The sequence below is a fragment of the Pseudorca crassidens genome, chromosome 1, assembly GCF_039906515.1.
Source record: "Pseudorca crassidens isolate mPseCra1 chromosome 1, mPseCra1.hap1, whole genome shotgun sequence".
In the NCBI taxonomy this organism is placed as follows: Eukaryota; Metazoa; Chordata; class Mammalia; order Artiodactyla; family Delphinidae; genus Pseudorca; species Pseudorca crassidens.
Window position 1 is genome coordinate 181,836,525 of NC_090296.1, and position 18,817 is coordinate 181,855,341.

The following is an 18,817-nucleotide window of genomic DNA, read 5'->3' on the forward strand; positions in this document are numbered from 1 at the left end:
CTTTTCTTCGGTTCTGTTTCCCTTGTCACGCATGTTATTCTCCGGAGAAATCTGAAATAGTTTTTCTACCTCAAAACGCTGTGCTAAGTGCGTTTGGGAGAAAAGACAAACTTCATTCTTTCTAATATTATTTTATATGTGAAATAGAACCTGGGAAAGACCTTATTATCCTTCGTAGAATTAATTATTCTAGAACTAATTATTAGGAAATTGAAAATTGTGTGTAAAGGTTAAAGATGCTATTCACAATGCTTTTTCCACACGCCGTTCTCCGAGAGTGACAGATGTTTGTGAACCTTTAAGAAAATGGCTCAAAAGTCGGGCATTACTATGCGTTGCTTCGAAAACTGTGTGTGGTGGTGACTGGTGAAATCCCGCTTGTGGAATCAAGATCCCCACCAAACGCCCCGCTCATTTTCCAATCCGGCTCCTAGCACCACCCGGCCCCCAAGAGACCCCTGAGCCCCACCCACCGGGTCTATCTCCACACCCAGGTTGAGCCGCCCACGGTCCACGGTTCCAGACGTAAGTCAGTAGTAACAGGTTTTATCATTGTCGTCCTGTGACAACCAGAGAATAAATTGTCCTTACCAGACGCTCTGTGTTGCAGAAAATGTGCTCGTGCAGAATTCAGTATCCGCCTCCTTGCTTCACACCCAACAGGTGATATTTATGGACTGTTTACAAGTTGCTCGCATTCTAAGGAGGTTAGTAACTTTCATATGCTGTCATCCAGTTTGTTTATTTTATGAAAACCTCCCTCCAAAGGTCAGCCCTCTTTGCCTACCTCCCTAACTTCAGGCTGAAGGAAAGATCCTGAATGTATCTCAAGGCAGAAGAGTTAAATAGGCTTTCCTGCTCTCCCCATGTAGGGCTCCCGCGCATGCGTCTCTAACTTGACGCTCCAGACGGAACCCAAGCGGGAACCCGGTAGCGGCTCTTTTGATGCCGGTGATGCTACAGTCGTGTTCCTTTGCGTGGAAACGTCTGCCTGCTTTGGACTTGGCTCAGCTCACATGGAGGAGAGACAGGGCAAGAGCCCTGTGGGAAGGAGTGTGGTCAGCACGGGCGGTCAAGCCAGCGCACCTCCCAGAAGCTGCCCGCAGCATTCCTGCTCCTGCTTCTGTGGGTCCAGGACAGCAGGTAGCAGCGCTTCCGAAATCCTCTCCCCGCTACCGGCCAGAGTGGGGCTTCAGGCCTCCGGCACAGCAGAGGCAGTGACACAGCTGTCCCCGAGAACAGTCCAGACTTTACAATCCTCCTGCCAGGGGGACACGCAAAATGTGTAGAGATTTTTATCACTGCCAATGAAACAGGAGGAAGGTGTCTTCTTGTCCTTTTGAAAGCTAAGCTAAATGGGTCATTGGAAACATTTCACTAGCACTGGTTTGAAGAGAAGTCCAGGCGGATTCCCATGGCCGTGAAGAGGACACAGGTGGGCAGGCACCTGAGGACTGTGAAAAGGCAAGTGTCTGGAAGGTCAACAACGTTGTTCATCCTGATTTGGTAGGAAGTAGGAGAGAGCAGCAAGCTCAGAGCATGAACTTTTTCAAGTGACTTTTCCAGATCACAAAGGTCATCTTTTCCCTTTCCACGGATGCTCTTTATGTGAGTAGAGAGCATTTAGCAGCCCGGAGTTCAGGTAGGGAAACCGGGAGGAGGCCCAGGGATCCCCCCAAAGTGCAACATCTGCTCTCAAGGCCACCAGGACCTATTCGTGATTCTCAACCAAGCACATCCCTCAGAATCAACCGCCTGCAGCAATTAAAAAAAAATACTCGGAACTGGTTCCTGCCTCAGCCGTCTGGAACTACAGTTCTAGGGACGGCGCTCACGAAGGACCAGAGACAGTTCTGTGAGCAGGACAGAATGAGGGGGATTCCCCGGTGGCACAGTAGTTAAGAATCCACCTGCCAATGCAGGGACACGGGTTTGAGCCCTGGTCCGGGAAGATCCCACATGCCGTGGAGCAACTAAGCCCGTGTGCCACATCTACTGAGCCTGCGCTCTAGAGCCCACAAGCCACAACTACTGAGCCCGTGAGCCACAACTACTGAAGCCCATGTGCCTAGAGCCCCTGCTCCGCAACAAGAGAAGCCACCGCAATGAGAAGCCCACGCACCGCAAGGAAGAGTAGCCCCCGCTCACCGCAACTAGAGAAAGCCCACGCACAGCAACGAAGACCCAACGCAGCCAAAAATAAATAAATAAAATAAATAAATTTATTTTAAAAGAAATAAATAAAAGAACAGAATGAGGCCCCATCTCAGCACTCAGGCCTCTGACCCAAAGGCTGCTGTTCTGGGCAAGCCTGTGGGCCTGGTGGACCCCTGCTTGGAGAGCTAGTGGACAGAAGGAAGAGCAGTCCGAGGGGGGAAAGGGGGGTTTCTGTGGTGGTGAGGGGGGCAGAGTTGGCTTATCCTGCAGAAGGAATAAGGCATGGCTTCCTCAGCCCTAACCCAGGGTCAGCCACTTACTCTGTGACCTTGGGCTTACTCAATGGAACCTTATTAAACCTCCTTGCTCTCAACTACAAAGTGGACCTAAAATCAGTACCTTGTGGAGTTATTGGGTATAAAATGAGATTATGCAGGGAAAATACCTAGTTAAGGTCCCGTCACAAGTCAGTTTTCATGAAGAGTAGGTAGTAGAAGGTATAGTAGTGGTGGTGGTGGAGGAATATTTTGATTAGTGGGAAGAATATGGAGTTTACTTTCTAGCAACGTGCCAGCCTAGACCTATCATGGTAACAGCTGCAATTCATATCGCGTCTCTGTGTGTCTGGTGGTGGGTGGGGATGATGTTTAATCCCCACAAGCACGCTGCAAGACATTCTCATTCTCATTTTACTAAAGAGGAAGCCAAGTATAAAAAGCTTATAAGATCAGCCTAAGAAGAAGACCTAAATAGACATTTCTCCAAAGAAGACATACAGATGGCCAAGAAGCACATGAAAAGCTGCTCAACATCACTGATTATTAGAGAAATGCAAATCAAAACTACAATGAGGTATCACCTCACACCGGTTAGAATGGGCATCATCAGAAAATCTACAAACAACAAATGCTGGAGAGGATGTGGAGAAAAGGGAACCCTCTTGCACTGTTGGTGGGAATGTAAACTGATACAACCACTATGGAGAACAGTATGGAGGTTCCTTAAAAAACTAAAAATAGAATTACCGTATGATCCAGCCATCCCACTACTGGGCATATACCCAGAGAAAACCGTAATTCAGAAAGACACATGCACCCCAATGTTCATTGCAGCACTCTTTACAATAGCCAGGTCATGGAAGCAACCTAAATGCCCATTGACAGACGAATGGATAAAGAAGAAGTGGTACATATATACAATGGAATATTACTCAGCTATAAAAGGGAACGAAACTGGGTCATTTGTAGAGACGTGGGTGGACCTAGAGACTGTCATACAGAGTGAAGTAAGTCAGAAAGAGAAAAACAAATATCGTATATTAGCACATATATGTGGAATCTAGAAAAATGGTCCAGATGAACTGGTTTGTAAGGTAGAAATAGAGACACAGATGTAGAGAACAAACGTATGGACACCAAAGGGGGAAAAGCAGGGGGAGATATTGGGATTGACATATATACACTAATATGTATAAAATAGATAACTAATAATAACCTGCTGTATAAAAAATAAAAAAATTTAAATAAATAAATAAGTAGCTGAAAAAAAAGAAAAATCTGCCGAAGAGTACAGAACTTGAGGTGGCAAATGAGGGTTTGAAGCCAGATCCTTCTGATGCCAAAACCACGGCCTGAATGTTGCCCAGCCAGATGCTTGGCTAGGGGACCTTGTATTCCCCAACCAGGGAAACAGAGATTATGGAGTCCCCGTCAGCCTGACTAGTTACAAGTGTGGTTATTTCCTGAGCAGTAGGTGAAAAGCACTTGGGATCTTGGGAACTCGGGTTAGAACATGAAGGGGGCCCTTCTACTTCAAGGTTGAAAATTCACGAGGCATTTCTTGGGGTTAAGAATGGCTTTGTACACACAGAAACAGCTCTTTCAGATCCGTGAGACTCTCAGCCTGGGCGGTCAGGGCACACCTGCATCTCTAAGTGCCCAGCAGGTGAGTCCTGGTCACCCAGGGTAGACATAAACTGACCGTGACTTTTACACACTACTCCTGGCACCTGTGCTGAAAACAGGCTCTCTGGCAAGATCCCTTTCACCAAATGAAAAAATGTTTCCGGAGATCCCAAGATCTTGAAAACCTCGCTTGTCTCCATAAAAATATGTATATTTTATGCCTGCCAAAATGAGTGAGATTAACAGGAAAATGAATTTCAACTGTGAACTGAAGTTGATAAGTATATTATTAACAGGAAAATATGGTACTTGTTTTCAAGGATAATGTAACGTTTAGGAATTTTTTCTTAGCGCAGCTGATTTTCTCCCAGAATCTCATTTTCTAGGGCCATGAGGCCCTAGGATTCCAGTCAGTCACCAAGAGGGTCAATCTCTGTTTTCCCCTCCCCTCCCTGTACCCTTGGGGACTGTCCAATTTAGGACAGTTAATCCTGCTTTTAAGCCCCAAAGCGTTTGAAGGAAAAGTAGTTTCCTTAGAACAAGATGTACTTTGACTACATGAGATGTAAGGTAGGAAATACAATATGCAGAGGCCCCAGCAGTATTCCAGAATCCTTACTTATATTCAATCTAAATCTAAAGAAACAGAAATTCATAACAAACAGCTTCTAAAAACATCCTTGGAAAAAACTGTTAACTCAGATTACGGATGAACTAGTCTCCCCTTAAAAGTGCGCTGCTGCTTATAATAAGACACAGCCCGTGGCCTTAACTAAATTTGCCGTAAATTATATGGCATCACTGTAGACAACACTGTAGACAACAGTGTTTGGTGTTTGTTTTGTATTAGTTTGTGTTGACCTCCAGTTTGTGATTTGTAATCAATATGTAGAGTATTTGAAGTTGTGCTGAATGACTTTCCTTTGTTTAAATTGGATTATTAGAACTGAGATGCTAATCCCATCTGGGCTCTGGTGACCCTGTCCCTTCCAGGGAACCCACTGCCTGGCCTGAACCAGCCTTGGTGTGCAGCCTCGGGCCTGCTTCCATCCCCCCCCACAAGCTCTAGAGTAAGGATGGCCCCTTGTGCCTCCCCTGGGTCAGGGGGGCAGTTACTGCCCGAGATCAACCCTCCCCAGCTCTCCTGTCTACATCCAGGCCCTCCCTGAGGGTCCAGAGACATCTTCTCCTCCTCCTTCAAGCCGATTTGGAGATTTCCGTCTGGCTTGGGTATAAGTAGTATTAAAATGAAAAGAACCTTTTTTCATGAGTCTACTTAGAGTCACTAAAAGGAAAAGGAGACTGAGAGTTCCAGAACAATCGAACTTAGGTCAGTGGACCAAGAGGCAGCCTGGCTTCAAACAGACCTTCCTGTCTGGCTGCGGGCTCCTGCCTGAGGATATGACTGAAAGAAAAGTGTTTCTCAAACTTTCGAATATACTGACCCCCTTTGATAGAAAAGATGTCCATAGACCTTTCACATTGAAAACTATTTTTTATTATAATCTTACTTATTATACATATCCCCAAAATTTATTCATCTTTTATTTATGCTTAAATTCCCCCTAGAATAAATAAAGCAATGCAAGTTTACACACTCATCCCAACCAAACTGCAAAACCCAGACACTCAGATAACAACCTCGATTTGATGTAATGAATGATGGCATTTGGTAGAAACAAAATTCTTCTTATTGGGTAACGTAATAATGGTAGGATGTGTTTGCAATTTTATGCTTTACTTGTTATTAACTTATTTTCCTTGAGTTTCAGCATGATGGACAACCCTTTTAGCCATTTTCATGGTCTTGTTTTCAATTTTTGTTTTGTTTAATTTGTTTTAGCCACTGATGGCTTAAATTCATAGTCTGTTAATGGTGGATTAATTTAATGGTGTACCCCAAAATATCATGTTGGATAAAACCCTTTTAATGAGAAGTTCTACACTGCCCACTTATGCCTAGAGTTGCTATGGGTGAGCTACGGCTTATTGGTTTCCCAGTGAGTAGACCATGGTGCCAGCAGCCAGGATGCTGGTTTTCTTAAGAGTTCAGTTCTCTGTTACTTCTGGTTCCCAAGAGATGAGTCATTCTCCCTCCACTGGGTCTTTGTCCACACGGGGAGCTTTCTTGTGGCCTGCACGTGACGTGCATTTAATCATAAACACAAATACTCATGTGCCTGCAAAAACACACGGCAGTGTTCCTTATATGATGGTGACCGAGGTTTTGTTTGGGTTGAGCTTTTTAAAAGATAATCATCAAAATGAAAACCTACAGTTTCTAAATTCTTTTATAACTGTCTGACACTTGAAGAATGACCAGCTGAGATCCACCGCCCACATCTGACATATTAGAGATGGTATCAGAGCAAGTCAGAGGCTCTGGGCTGTGACCAGAGGCTATGATGGAACCAGAGCACAACGTGACTATTTTGAATCCCAGTGTGTTTTTATGCTAAGGACCTTGGAGATCTTCTAGAGCAAACCCCTTAGGGTGTAGATGAGGAAACAAAGGCCCAGAGAGGTAAGGTGAGTCACCCAGCATCACCCAGCTGTTCAGCAGCAGAGTTTGACTTCCAATTCTGCCCTCCTGGTTTCTTGGCCAAGGCCATCCCCATCACAGCTGCCTGCTGCAACTCGGGCAGCTTAGTGGATGGGTAGCTATGACGCTGAGGAAATAGTCCTTGTTTAATGTTATTATTATTGCGCAGGTGTAATACAGATGTTGGTTCTCTCCCAGGTTCCCGTATCTAGGGTGAACCCTTCAGGATTTTACAAGAAGGGCATATTCTTTTCTTCCTCATTAACTTTCAGACACTTACTCTTCTGGCCTGTTGTATCTCTCAGCATAGTTACTAGAAATGGGTTTTGCTGAAGCATTATTCTGCAAAGAGACAGCCCCCCAAAGAGGAGTGATGCCATGAGGAAGAAGTTAGATGTGGAATTAGCCTTCTGCTACATTGTCACATTCTGAGAGCTTACTCCCAAATTCAAATCCTGCATCTGAGAGAGGCAGGAATCTTGCCACTACATAAAACGTCACGTATACATAAAAATCAGTATGTGATCAATGCCTTATATTGATAGAAATGCACTGATTTTAACTTGAGGCTGTAACCCCTACTCTGATTTTATATAAACAAGTCCTGCTTAGTTGAATTTGCTCACACCTATCTGGCATTGTTTAATGGTAACATGAAATAAAGAATATATTTAATTGGTATTAGGGATTTCTTCAGGTTGCCTGATTAAAGAACATTATCCACATTACACCTGTGACGGATGAAAGAATACACATTGGATGTGGATGAGTGAAATTCATTCATTCACATGGGCATGCAAAAATTGCTAAGTCCACAGTATAGCAATAGTGCCACCTCCCTATTATGCAAATCAGCTGTGTTTTAAGGGATTTTTGTGGATTTTGAGTGTGTGTGTGTGTGTGTGTGTGTGTGCACGCGCGCGCCCGCTATTAGTAGATATCAAGCATTCTTTCAAAGATAATGAATATGTTTTCTGTTTTCTTCCCTTTGCTGAATGCTGACTGAGTGTGTTTTAATAGGAGAAGTACTGGATTTGCAAGAGAGAATCCAGAATTCAACACTAACTCTGCTGCAGACTGTTGGTCATATGACCTGTGGTCCACATCACTTACTAGGGTCTCTGCTTCCTTATTTGTTACATTTAGGGGTCAGAGAAGATGCCCTCCAAATTCCCTTCTGTAATTCTGGTTCCTGATAGTTTTCTTTGTTTCTAGCACAATGAAATGAATTGTATTTGGTTAAATACACCATCACCATTGTAAAGACATAATAGTGCAAACAGGTTGTAAAATTCTAAGGAAGCACTTTGTTTCTGTTTTCCTCTGCACTGGATGCCAAGATATCTACTAAAGATGTTACAATTAAAGTTTACTGGGCCAAAAACATTCCAGGGAAGGAAAAGTCTGGAAAAAGTCCCTGTCCGGATTAGTGTGTTGAAGTTAATATTTTATAAACATTTCTTATCTCGTCTGAAAAGAAATAGAGAATTTGAGTATAGTGGGATAAAAATAGCTTGTTATTTAAGTACATGTGCATATGTACATTTAAATAAATTCAGAAAAAGAAGAAATGGTATGAAAATAAAATAAGACAGATTGGAACAGTCTGGTAAAATTTGTTTTAAAGTCAGGGTCATGGAATATAGGAAAAAGTTAGCAGGGAAGCTGTGGACTTTCTTCCTTTGGACAGGCACAAATCTGCTCACTTGCCTGAGTGGGATTAGGTTATCCAAATGAACCCAGAGCCTTTTCAAGCCCTTTGATGTTATGATTCCCACCAAAATGTTCAGACACTTGGCCTCTGGAGGTTCAGTGTGAATGTCAGCATAGTGGCACAGACATAAAAACTTACTTTCCTCTTGACCTTATTTGTAGTTAAGCATTAACTAAGTCAATCAGGACCCTAGAAAATGTATATTTTTTGAGTGAAGATATTTAAAATCACTTTGCTTATTGTTCAAAAATATGCTAGAGAGACAAGAGTCCATAAACAAGCATTGGTAGAATTCTGTTCTTCGTGAAAAATTAGGAAAGAAGTAAATCCGTAGAGAAGATTTGCATTCTTAACCAGCAGAAGTGGGAAAACATGTTTGAAACGTCTGTGGAAAAGTACTAGCTAGGCAGTCAGAAGTCCTGAGTCTTTTGACACTAAAACTAACTCTGTGATCTTGGGCGATTCAGCCTCCCTGCGTCTCCGTTTCCGTATTTAACATAAAGAGATGGAACCAGTTCATTTCATTTCAGCTTGAGGATTGATGTAGATAACCCTCTCTGTACGGTGTATATAATTATAATATTTACCTCTTCTAAATTGTATCCCCATTTCATTAATTCTCTGCTTCCAGGAAAAACTTTGTAACCCATGTTTTGAATGGTTATGGTCAACGAATCTGCAGCCTCTTTGAGTTTTTTTCTAGAATTCTTGCCAACACTTTCTCTTTGGAAAACTGCATATTTGGTCCCCTTTCTGTGCTCCCATTAATTTCTCACCGCACCCCAGGTCTCCACAACACACTTCTGTTCAGTGACTCGCTATGGTTGCTGTCGTTCGCAGCTGTCTGGAAAAGTCTTGTCTCCAAATTACAGTGGCTTTCTTTTCTCTTGCCCTGAAGCAACAGATGATGGGAGAGATATGTGTATGTTTCTGTTCTTCAGGGTCAGAGCTGGCTGGCACGTAAAATTCTTAACCCTCCAGTTTAATCCAAATGCAATGAATCACAAAGTAAATGCAAGCCAAGGGCTGCATATCCCAGAGGGATTATGTAAGTGAAATTAATTTTTAAAACCAGATTGCGTTAGTTAAGCCTGGGATCTTAATGTGTGCTAACAACAATGTCCCATCAGCCTACCAAGGTACCCGAGACTTACTGCCCAGATAGTAGCTGAAAATTTGAACTTGGCAGTTTTATGGATTGGTTTGTATCTAAAAAGCAGGCAGCTTTTAAGAACCCTGAGTAAAGGTTGCTTTCTGCGGACACCTATGGTGTGACTATCTGTAAAAAGTACCCAGTCATTTGTCCCCTCCTCAAAGTGCTATTGGCAGAAAAAGACTTGGTGTTTAATCCATAACCTGCTATGCACTGCACCCCACAGTGGCAAAGCACACACAGAGCCAGAAGAAAGAGATCAAGAAAGCATTAAAAATGTCAGGCCACAAGACCATGTTTAAATGATTAGGTGAGACACCGTCTTGGTTTAACGATGGCCAGGAACACCTCGGGGCCTGACCTCCCCACTGGCTCTGTTTTGATGGGTTATTGCAATCTGCTCCGAAATTGAATTTCAGTTTGTTTCGATAGCATTTTGCAGTAAATAGGAGTGCCTGCGGTATCTCGTTTGTGAATCTTGATGTAATAATCAGAGGTAATTGAAGCATGCACAAGCCACAGACTTATGACATGTTTTTAAACAAGTATTGACTGATATGAAACTAATTTAACAAAAACTGGAAATCAGACTCCACCGAGAAGGTGTGCACAGAATACAGAGTCCGTTGCAAATGCACCAAGTTTGGCTTTAAAAATGGCATGTTCCGATTTCCTTACCTTTCCTGAAGGAGTTTGGGTGCAACGTACTGACAGGCAAGGTTGTGACCCTACGACTTGGGCTAATCACCTGACGACTAGAGTTCATCATTTCTCAGTCCTGGGGTTTGGGTTAACCTGTCCGTCATCTGTCATCTCCACCTGCCTCAGTGGCTCCCATGGATAAGAAAATCTCTTGGTAAGGGAAGCCCACAAAATTAACTCCAAATGGCAATGTTTTGTGTAGACTAGCATAGATTTGGAATCTTTTTATTTATAAATTCATCTTCCTTAGATAAGATTGTAATCTTCTGTATTTATGCTCATGAATACACCAATATATGTGCATACAGGCATATCCCATGTAGGCATCACATATATCCTCACTTACGAAGTGCCTGCTGGACTTATATTCATTGTAATGTAAGTTCAGTACTAAAAAGGAGAAATGAAAGAACAAAACCTGTAATTCACATCTCTAAAAGCCATACAACAGACAGATTATTAGAGCAGGGCGTGCAATTCTCCTTAGACTCTGGATTTCAAGAGGGGTGAAAAGCATTTGAGGATAAGAATTTGAAATTAAGATGATGAAAAAAATAGTCGAAAATGTTGGCTTCTACAGATACTGACCTTAAATACAAACGGTGGTGAATTTATGCGTTCAGGCACTAAAGAAAGGAGAATGGGGGCTTCCCTGGTGGCGCAGTGGTTGAGAGTCCGCCTGCCGATGCAGGGGACATGGGTTCGTGCCGCGGAGCGGCTGGGCCCGTGAGCCATGGCCGCTGAGCCTGCGCGTCCGGAGCCTGTGCTCCGCAACGGGAGGGGCCACAACAGTGAGAGGCCCGCGTACCATAAAAAAAAAAAAAAAAAAAAAGGAGAATGAATTGTGTGTAGTGCACTCAGAAGGTCAGTATAAAAATAAAGCCTGTGAAACCTTATGATGCTTGTCCGCTGACTGAAGGAAGCAGCGGACAGTGATAATGCAGAGGCAGGAACATAACAGGGAGAAAATAATGAACAGCTTCATTAGGCAAAACTCACCGTTTGTATGCGTTTCGAACACATACTAATGTCCATTGGATTGAGACTTTATGTGGAGCAAACTACTTTAAAAGGTCATGAATTACAGCTTCTTAACATACGATTCAAAATGCATAAATGTCACCCTTATCCGTAACACGACCAGGGATGGCTGAAAAGTTGAAGTCTAAACGTGGTATTTTTCTAAATAGAAATCTTGAGGACATGGACCTCATTAGAACCATCATTCCACCTGTGGAAACTGAAACAGGTAGACTTGACATAAGTGTCTAGGGATTTATAGACATAGAGCTTATTATCACTAATAGGAACTGGGCTCTTGAATCCAACAACATCTAGATGAGGCTATGCCCCTAAGTATTTGGTGTTCTCTTCCAAAGAGACGTTGTTGTCATGATGGCTGTTTTCATAAGGTTTAATGTAATTGGAACAAAAGCAGAACACAGTTCCTTGAGTTTTCCCAAAAGCAATTTACGTGATTTGTAGAAAAAAATTTTGAAAGTGTAAGATGTTTTCTTTCAGAACTATTTACTAAACAGTTTACAAGATCCCGATTAAATGATGTTAAAATATGAATACATAGTTATGCCATGTTTGTTCTCATTTTTCTTGTTTATTTATTTTCTCAACAAGCATGAACTCGTTTCCCAGGAAACTGTTTTTGTTTCTGACTCTCAGAAAAATCCAAGATAAATAGAGAGACATATTTTCTATCCACAAGAAGTACAATCTTATCAGGGAAATAAATAAGTCATGGTAACACCTAAGAAAATAATTCCAGGTCGGCATTGGGCAAATGTATGATTACTCAGTCCATACTGGCTCAGGGCTCCATAAATTCAAGTGGAGGAAACATTTACAGGCGATTGAGTCTAAGAAAATCTTCACAGAACAAGTGAACCTTGAGTTGGGCTTTGAAAGTATGGAATTTGGATCGGCAGAAAAAGGGAAAGAGAAACTCCTAGGGAAGAGATGCCAGAATAATTCTGTGCAGTTATCCTTAGATGGGGGACATCAGGGCAGTTGTCCCTGACCTTCAGAAGAGTTAACACTATCCCAGGGTGGTAACTGGTCAGAGACGTCACGGAGTCCCCAGGACTAGCCAGGGCATGGCTCCTTCAGTTTGTGCTTTAAAATGAAAACCCTGCAACTAGTACCTGGACATGCATTTGACCTCCAAATCACCCTTTCTAATTTCCTTTTTACTCTGCCATTTATCTTCTAGGATTCATGTTTTATCTTTTGACTTTTTTTAGGGCCATTATCAAAAGTCATATTAACCAGGTTTAAACACTGTTTTTAAAAGTTCAGTTTAGAGCAAGAAGGAAATGCTGCGTTTTGTTTGCAGCCCTAGCAAAGCCTGGGCTTACAGCCTTCCTGAGACAGCCCTGCAGCTGTGAAATAGGAGAGCACAGTCTGGAGGCCGTGGAAGATGCGCTGCTATAGAAGTGTCCTCGGATTACCTTCCCCTGGCACAGCTTCCGTTTCTTTTACCTCCCCCCAGCCCCCAGCACCAGTGCTACCTCTAGTCCCTGACAGCGAGGTCCAGACCCAGGGGCGAGGAGTCAGCTCTCTGTCTGGACCACCACTCAGACCCTGGACTCCATTCCAGGTGCTCTGGGTGACTCTGGGCAAACCATTCAGGAGTTAATTCAGTTGATTCACTAGTGAATTCAGTAATGAGTTGCCTGTGAAGCCAGTGGTTTGACAAAATTGACCGGCTGGTCTAGGAGTGATGTGGACACAACTGCAGAAAAGACATCCTCACATGTCATAGGATGCTACCGGTTCACTCTCTCTTTTCAAGCCTGTACCCCAAGGACAAGCATAAAAGCCTTCTCAGCTATTCAGAAAAGAGTGCTACATATATATAAGCTATTACTACTTTTTTCACCGAAAATTTTATATATATAATTATAAGCTATTGCTATTTTTTCACCAAAAATTCTGTATATATAATTATAAGCAATTATAAGCTTGTATATAAATATAAGCTATTACTACTTTTTTACCACAAATTATATATATGTGTGTGTGTGTATGTATTTCACACATGCTAAGAATACTTTCTTCATTAATTGCAAAGCATAATGGGAGTAAAAAATAAAAGCTTTTGCTAATGGTCTTCTACCATTTGTATGGAAGATTTCCATTGAAGAGATCAATATTATTACTGTTCAAACATTTACCCAGCCAGTGTTTGACATGTCTGTCACACATTAAGGGGAAAGTATGTTTGAAGACATTGGATTTTAACGAAGAAAAATTAGAGAAACCTCCAGTTGAAGTTATTATATGTAAAGACTGCCAAACCCAACATTACTTCTGCTTCGGTAGTATTTGAACTGTTGTTAACCTGTGTTTCTGAGTGTACATTCATCAGTGAATAATTAGGGAGGAATTCAGTAGTAAGTCATTGATAGAAAGCCCATTTGACTTCCAAATTTACAAAAGCCTATTTTAAGGTTTAAAAGATTATGGAGGCTGTGTGTGTGTTTAACTAGTGAAAATGGGTATTTTGTCTCTGTCTGGGAAAGAGAATAATTACAATCTGAGTCATTCAGGGAAGTGTCCTAGATCAGTGACATTTTTGCAAGGCAGCAATAATCTTACTATATTACACACACAGAAAGGTGTTAAAGGGACTATCAGTTGGTATGGAATTACATAGTAGTATGAAGAGGAAAGCAGTAAGAGAAAATTCAACATCGAAAGTTAACAGTTACAAAAAGAGGAATGTTCTCTGTCCAGAATTTGGAGATTTTGGCTGGCATACTTAGTTTGTAAAAGAAAAATCATCAGGATAAATTAAATTTTATCTTTAGTATCAGAAAGCCAACACTTAAAGTCGATGTGGAAATTGTGTTAAATTGTCACCCAGGCATCTTTTGACCTCTGGCTCCATCCACGGGGGGTCCTGGATCAGCCCTTCCTTCTGCTTCACACCTTCCTGGATCCTTGCTCCCCAGAGCTGGTTTTTCGTTCCCAGGACAAGACCCTAACTCTAGATCACCTAGTCCCAAATCAGTAAGAAGGGCAGAGTCTGGAGCATGTGGGATGGAGGAGAAGGAAGGCAGAGAAGGTTCTGGAAAGAGAGGAGAATAGAAGTCTGGCCCTCCACCCTGCCCTTGGTGGCACAGATACCACCCCAAGTCCCCAAAACTCAGTTATAGAGCCTTTGAAATGGATACATGCTTTCAAAGTTCTCAGCATCCCTGGGTTGCTAAAATAATGATGTCACATCAGCCTTCAAGCAATTAGAGAAGTTTCTATAGTTATCTGTGTTTTGCCTGTTTTTTTTGTGTGTCGATCTAATAAATGAATTCTTGGAATTTTTCTCTTCTTACAGTACTAACAAAGTGAGGGATGAGGGGCGTGATGGCTATGCTTAAAGAGCTGCAAGGCTCTCGTGTGCAAGAGGAACTAAATGTGGTCTTAGGATCAATGGGTGGAAACTGCATTAAATAATGAAGAAACATTTATTGAGGGAACAGATCTGAGGCAAAGTCAGGAAGGCTTGGGATCATTGCCAGGCAATGAAGATGGGCCAAACTCCCTGCCTGGACTCAGTGTGTTTCCTCTTCCTGGAGGTTTTTGAAGAAGGCTGAGAAATCCCTTGGTGGAAATCTCAAATTAGAAGTAGACCCTGATGATCATAGAGACCCTTTTCATCATCTCCTAAAAATGAGATGCAATGGTTCATCTTTCATCATAATACTGTAGAAAGTTCTGATTCTTGTGTTAACTGGATTTGAAATATGCAGTTCCTTCAGTGTTCTGGGCTTCAGTTTTCTCATCTATAAAATGTATCCCTTAGATCTCTTCCCACGGTAAACTTTTGCTAGTTCTATTCATCGTGTTCACCTTAACATTAACTAGGTAGTAAAACCAGTGTGTTCCTGATTCCTTTGCTCAGAGAGACTCCGGATTCAGCCATGCTCAGTGCATTTGTCAGCGTCAGTTGAGTCCCTTTTACTGAGTATAGGCACAGTCTTACATATCGGCACCGTATTTACGTATCTTATGTATCGGCACCGACTGTCAGAAACAGTCGCTAAAACAGTTTTTCAAAGCACTGATTCAAATTAAATTTCTAACATGTAAGGCAGAATAGGAGAAGGATTAGGTTGCCAAATTTATCTCCATCTTCCCAAATTTATGTCATCATTTACGAAGTTGATTCCCTTCCTCCCTGGATTTTTTATTATTTCTGACCTGTGGCTAGTGCAAAGTAAGTGACTTTTCAAAATAGCATGTAGAAAATACTTTCTGGCCAACACGAGTTCCACCTCTATTGTGTAATAAAAGGGTCTTATGATCAATGAAATTGGTATATGTTGGGTTAAACCAAGTTAAATCAAGGTTTCATACCCATGGGACTTCTCAGAGCCTTATACTGACACAAATTATGGATATTCACAGAAGGAACATTATGATGTGCAGTGTTCCCAAATGATTTTGGGGAAAAAACATTCTTTTCAGAAGCATTTCATAAGACTAGTATTCTGAGGGACACATTTTAGGGCCAGTTTCCTACGATTTCTGCTTCCTACTTAAAAAAAAAAAAAAAAACAGCAAACAAGATCGGAAAGTGATGAAAACAATAATAATGTAATCTAGGTAATTTGCCATTATAAGAGGGAAATGCAATCAGAATTAATGAAATATCTGAAATATGGGGTATTTTTAAAGTAATACAACTTCAAGAGCTGCAATGTTTTAAATGTTTCCCCTAAAAAGATTCTCAAAGGATCTGTTTTGTCATGTATTTGTAAATGAGCACTTATTTGCCCTCAAATCAAGAACCAAAATGCGGAAGACTGCCTTATTCCTATCTCTCCCTGTGACTGTACACTGTCAGTTCTCTTAATAAACTTTATAGATATAAAGCGCAGTGAACTTTAGCCCTCTACATTAAGACCGTTCAAAGAACTTAGGCTGTGAAATGTTAAATTGTTTTATGTATTCTGGTTTTCGGTGAAAAAAACCATCTCCTTTCCTTATGAAATAATTAGTCAAAGTAAGGAAGGTGGAGTACAGCTTTCTCCTATGCCTACCTGTCTTGTTTTTACAGCTGAGTCTTTAGTATTATCAAGGGGAACTTTTTATACCTTTCTCTAGCTTGTGCTGTGCTTAGGAGAAGCATGTGTTTGAAAATGCTCCCTTTATGCAATGTTTTATTTTAGCTAACTTGACCCTTTTCCCTTTTCCTTTCTGTTAAGCTTACCATAAAGATGCTTTGGGACTGGGGAGTGCTTTAGATGGTAGGATGAGGGCTATATGATCTCCTGGTTGGGTTAAATCCATGCTCCAAGCACAGAGCCATCTCTGCAAGCTGACCCTTTATGTGGTAGGAGGGTACTTCTGGTCTTAGGCTACCGGTAAAGTTTATGGCCACTGCTTTCCTTTCTTCTAAACACACAATTACTCCTCAAGACCCATATAAATCATGAGGCCACCTAGGTCATTAAAATCTTTTCTTGTCTCCATGAGCTTGTTCCTAACACAGAGATAATTAAAGGCTTGCTTTATACCAATTAATTAGTCTGTAAAGCAAGTCAGCAATAAGAAAAAAATCATGCAAACCAATGTTTAGGCCAATAACCAATGATTCTCTGCATATTTTGTTTTTTAACTAATTTCCATGTTGTAACATAAAAAAAAGCCCTGGTTGACACTTGAAGTATTTTATGTCCATGATATATTTCTCATTATTTAAATTATTCCCTGTATCACAAATTGACTTGGGGTTACAGAATATATCCTAGGTTAGTTAGTAAGACTACTAGTAACCCAGTCATCTGCAGTTGAAACACCTGCTTTATGACTTAATAGAATTCTAAATAGTGAAAAATTCAAAAAAGAACAAATACCCTAAGCATGAATGCTTCGGACTCTAAACATGACTTACGGTAAACAGAACGCTGCTTTCAATAAACACGAGGGATTAAGAAACTCTCTCTACGCCATGATCTATTTTTCTCTTGTGCGTTTCTTTCTAGCACCATACATGAATCAGGCCCGTATCTAAAAGCTTCATATTTCTTGGCTGTGGTTAGCTCAGGGGTTTGTACTCTTAAGTAAACCTTAAGGGTCTACTGAACAGAATAGCACCATTTTGACTTGGATTGGTGCCAACTGGCCATCATAAAAGTCAGCTCAACCTTTCTCTCACCATCGGTGTCACTAAAAGGAAGAGACATCTGTCTGTCACTAGACCCATTTTTCTTCAGCATTTTTTGCTTTCCACTTTTTCAGAAAAAAAATGGGTTGTCATTACAGACTAAGGAACTTCCCCACTCCAGGATGAATAATCTCACCTACCTGATGCTGAAAAGGTTCTACTGTAATTACTGCAAAGAAAGAAAGAAAAAAAGCCTTTTAAAAAATGAGTATTTGCCAGCATTTGTTCCTGCAGCTCTGATTAGCAAACTACCTAGATCCCCACTGAATAATCACTAATTAATCAGGAGGATTTTTTTTTAACTCTTAAAATTAGCACATTAGGTCCTATAGTCTAAAACGGAATTATGCCTTTATTTCTTTTTCCAAATAATTGAAAAGGAAACTTGCAGATTATGATCCTGCTATGCCTTAAGGCAGAGTCACTGCTTTTCCAGAACTGGAAGTTGTCCCCTGGTGCGTCCACCATACCAACTGAGGGGGCTTTCTGAGCAAATTCAGCACTGCATGCTGATAGCACTAATCCAGTCGCAGATCATTAAATCAGTTGGGTACATCAGTGGAAACACTTAACGGATTTAGTGATTTCTTTAAAAAAAAAAAAAAAGTCTTGTAGTATATATATTTTCTTTAACTCCATTTCTGACTATGGGTTTAATTGACTGGTTTTTGGTGGTAGTACTAGGACAAGACGTGCTGTCATTCCAAATAGTATTTTTCAGAGTATCAGGTTATGTCATCTTCTGAGAGTTAGTCATCTTCTGACTGATAGATCCCCCAGGGAGATAACAATAGCCAAACTTCCTGTACTACCTAAACTACAGTCTGTCTTGAACTGTGTAATATATACCTTTGGGAAAGTAAAGCTGTGCTCCATTGGGTTCTCTGTGCATTTGTCTCTTTGCTTCTCCTGCATTCCGGCCCCACTTGGAAGGGGACAGCACCGTGTAGTATTTCACTGAGTCCTCCCTGTTATCTTGTAAGTTTAATTATCATTTTGTCCATTTTGCAGGTGAGCAACTGAGGCCCACAGACGTTCGTTAGTGACACTCAGCTAGTCAGTGACTGAGTGTGAGGACTTAACCGCAGCTGTGTCCCAGTTTGGCTAATTTGATGGTTGGCCAGGCAGGTGGCACCTCCTGCCCCACTGTTCCCTTTGAGACTTTGTGGGAGGTCAAAAATGGTGGCGCTTCTTGATAGATAAAAGGTGCAGGAGTGAGTCCTGAAGCTCAGAGCCCACATCAGAACCCAGTTTTTAACACCTGAGCTCGCTCTCCACTTTATCCCCCTGAGAAGCCTGAGAGAAGAGGAACAGAGAGGAGAGAACAGCCTTTATTTAAAACAAAAACCAAAAACTTAAAGATATAAGTATTTAGGGCTTCCCTGGTGGTGCAGTGGTTGAGAGTCCGCCTGCTGATGCAGGGGACGCGGGTTCGTGCCCCGGTCCGGGAGGATCCCACATG

General features: G+C 41.6%; 1 protein-coding gene across 8 annotated transcripts in view; it reads left to right on the top strand.

Annotated features, from left to right (window-relative positions):
* Positions 1 to 18,817, top strand: part of NRP1 (neuropilin 1) — a 142,071-nt gene that overhangs the window by 27,515 nt on the left and 95,739 nt on the right. The gene's annotated exons all lie outside the window — the stretch shown is intronic.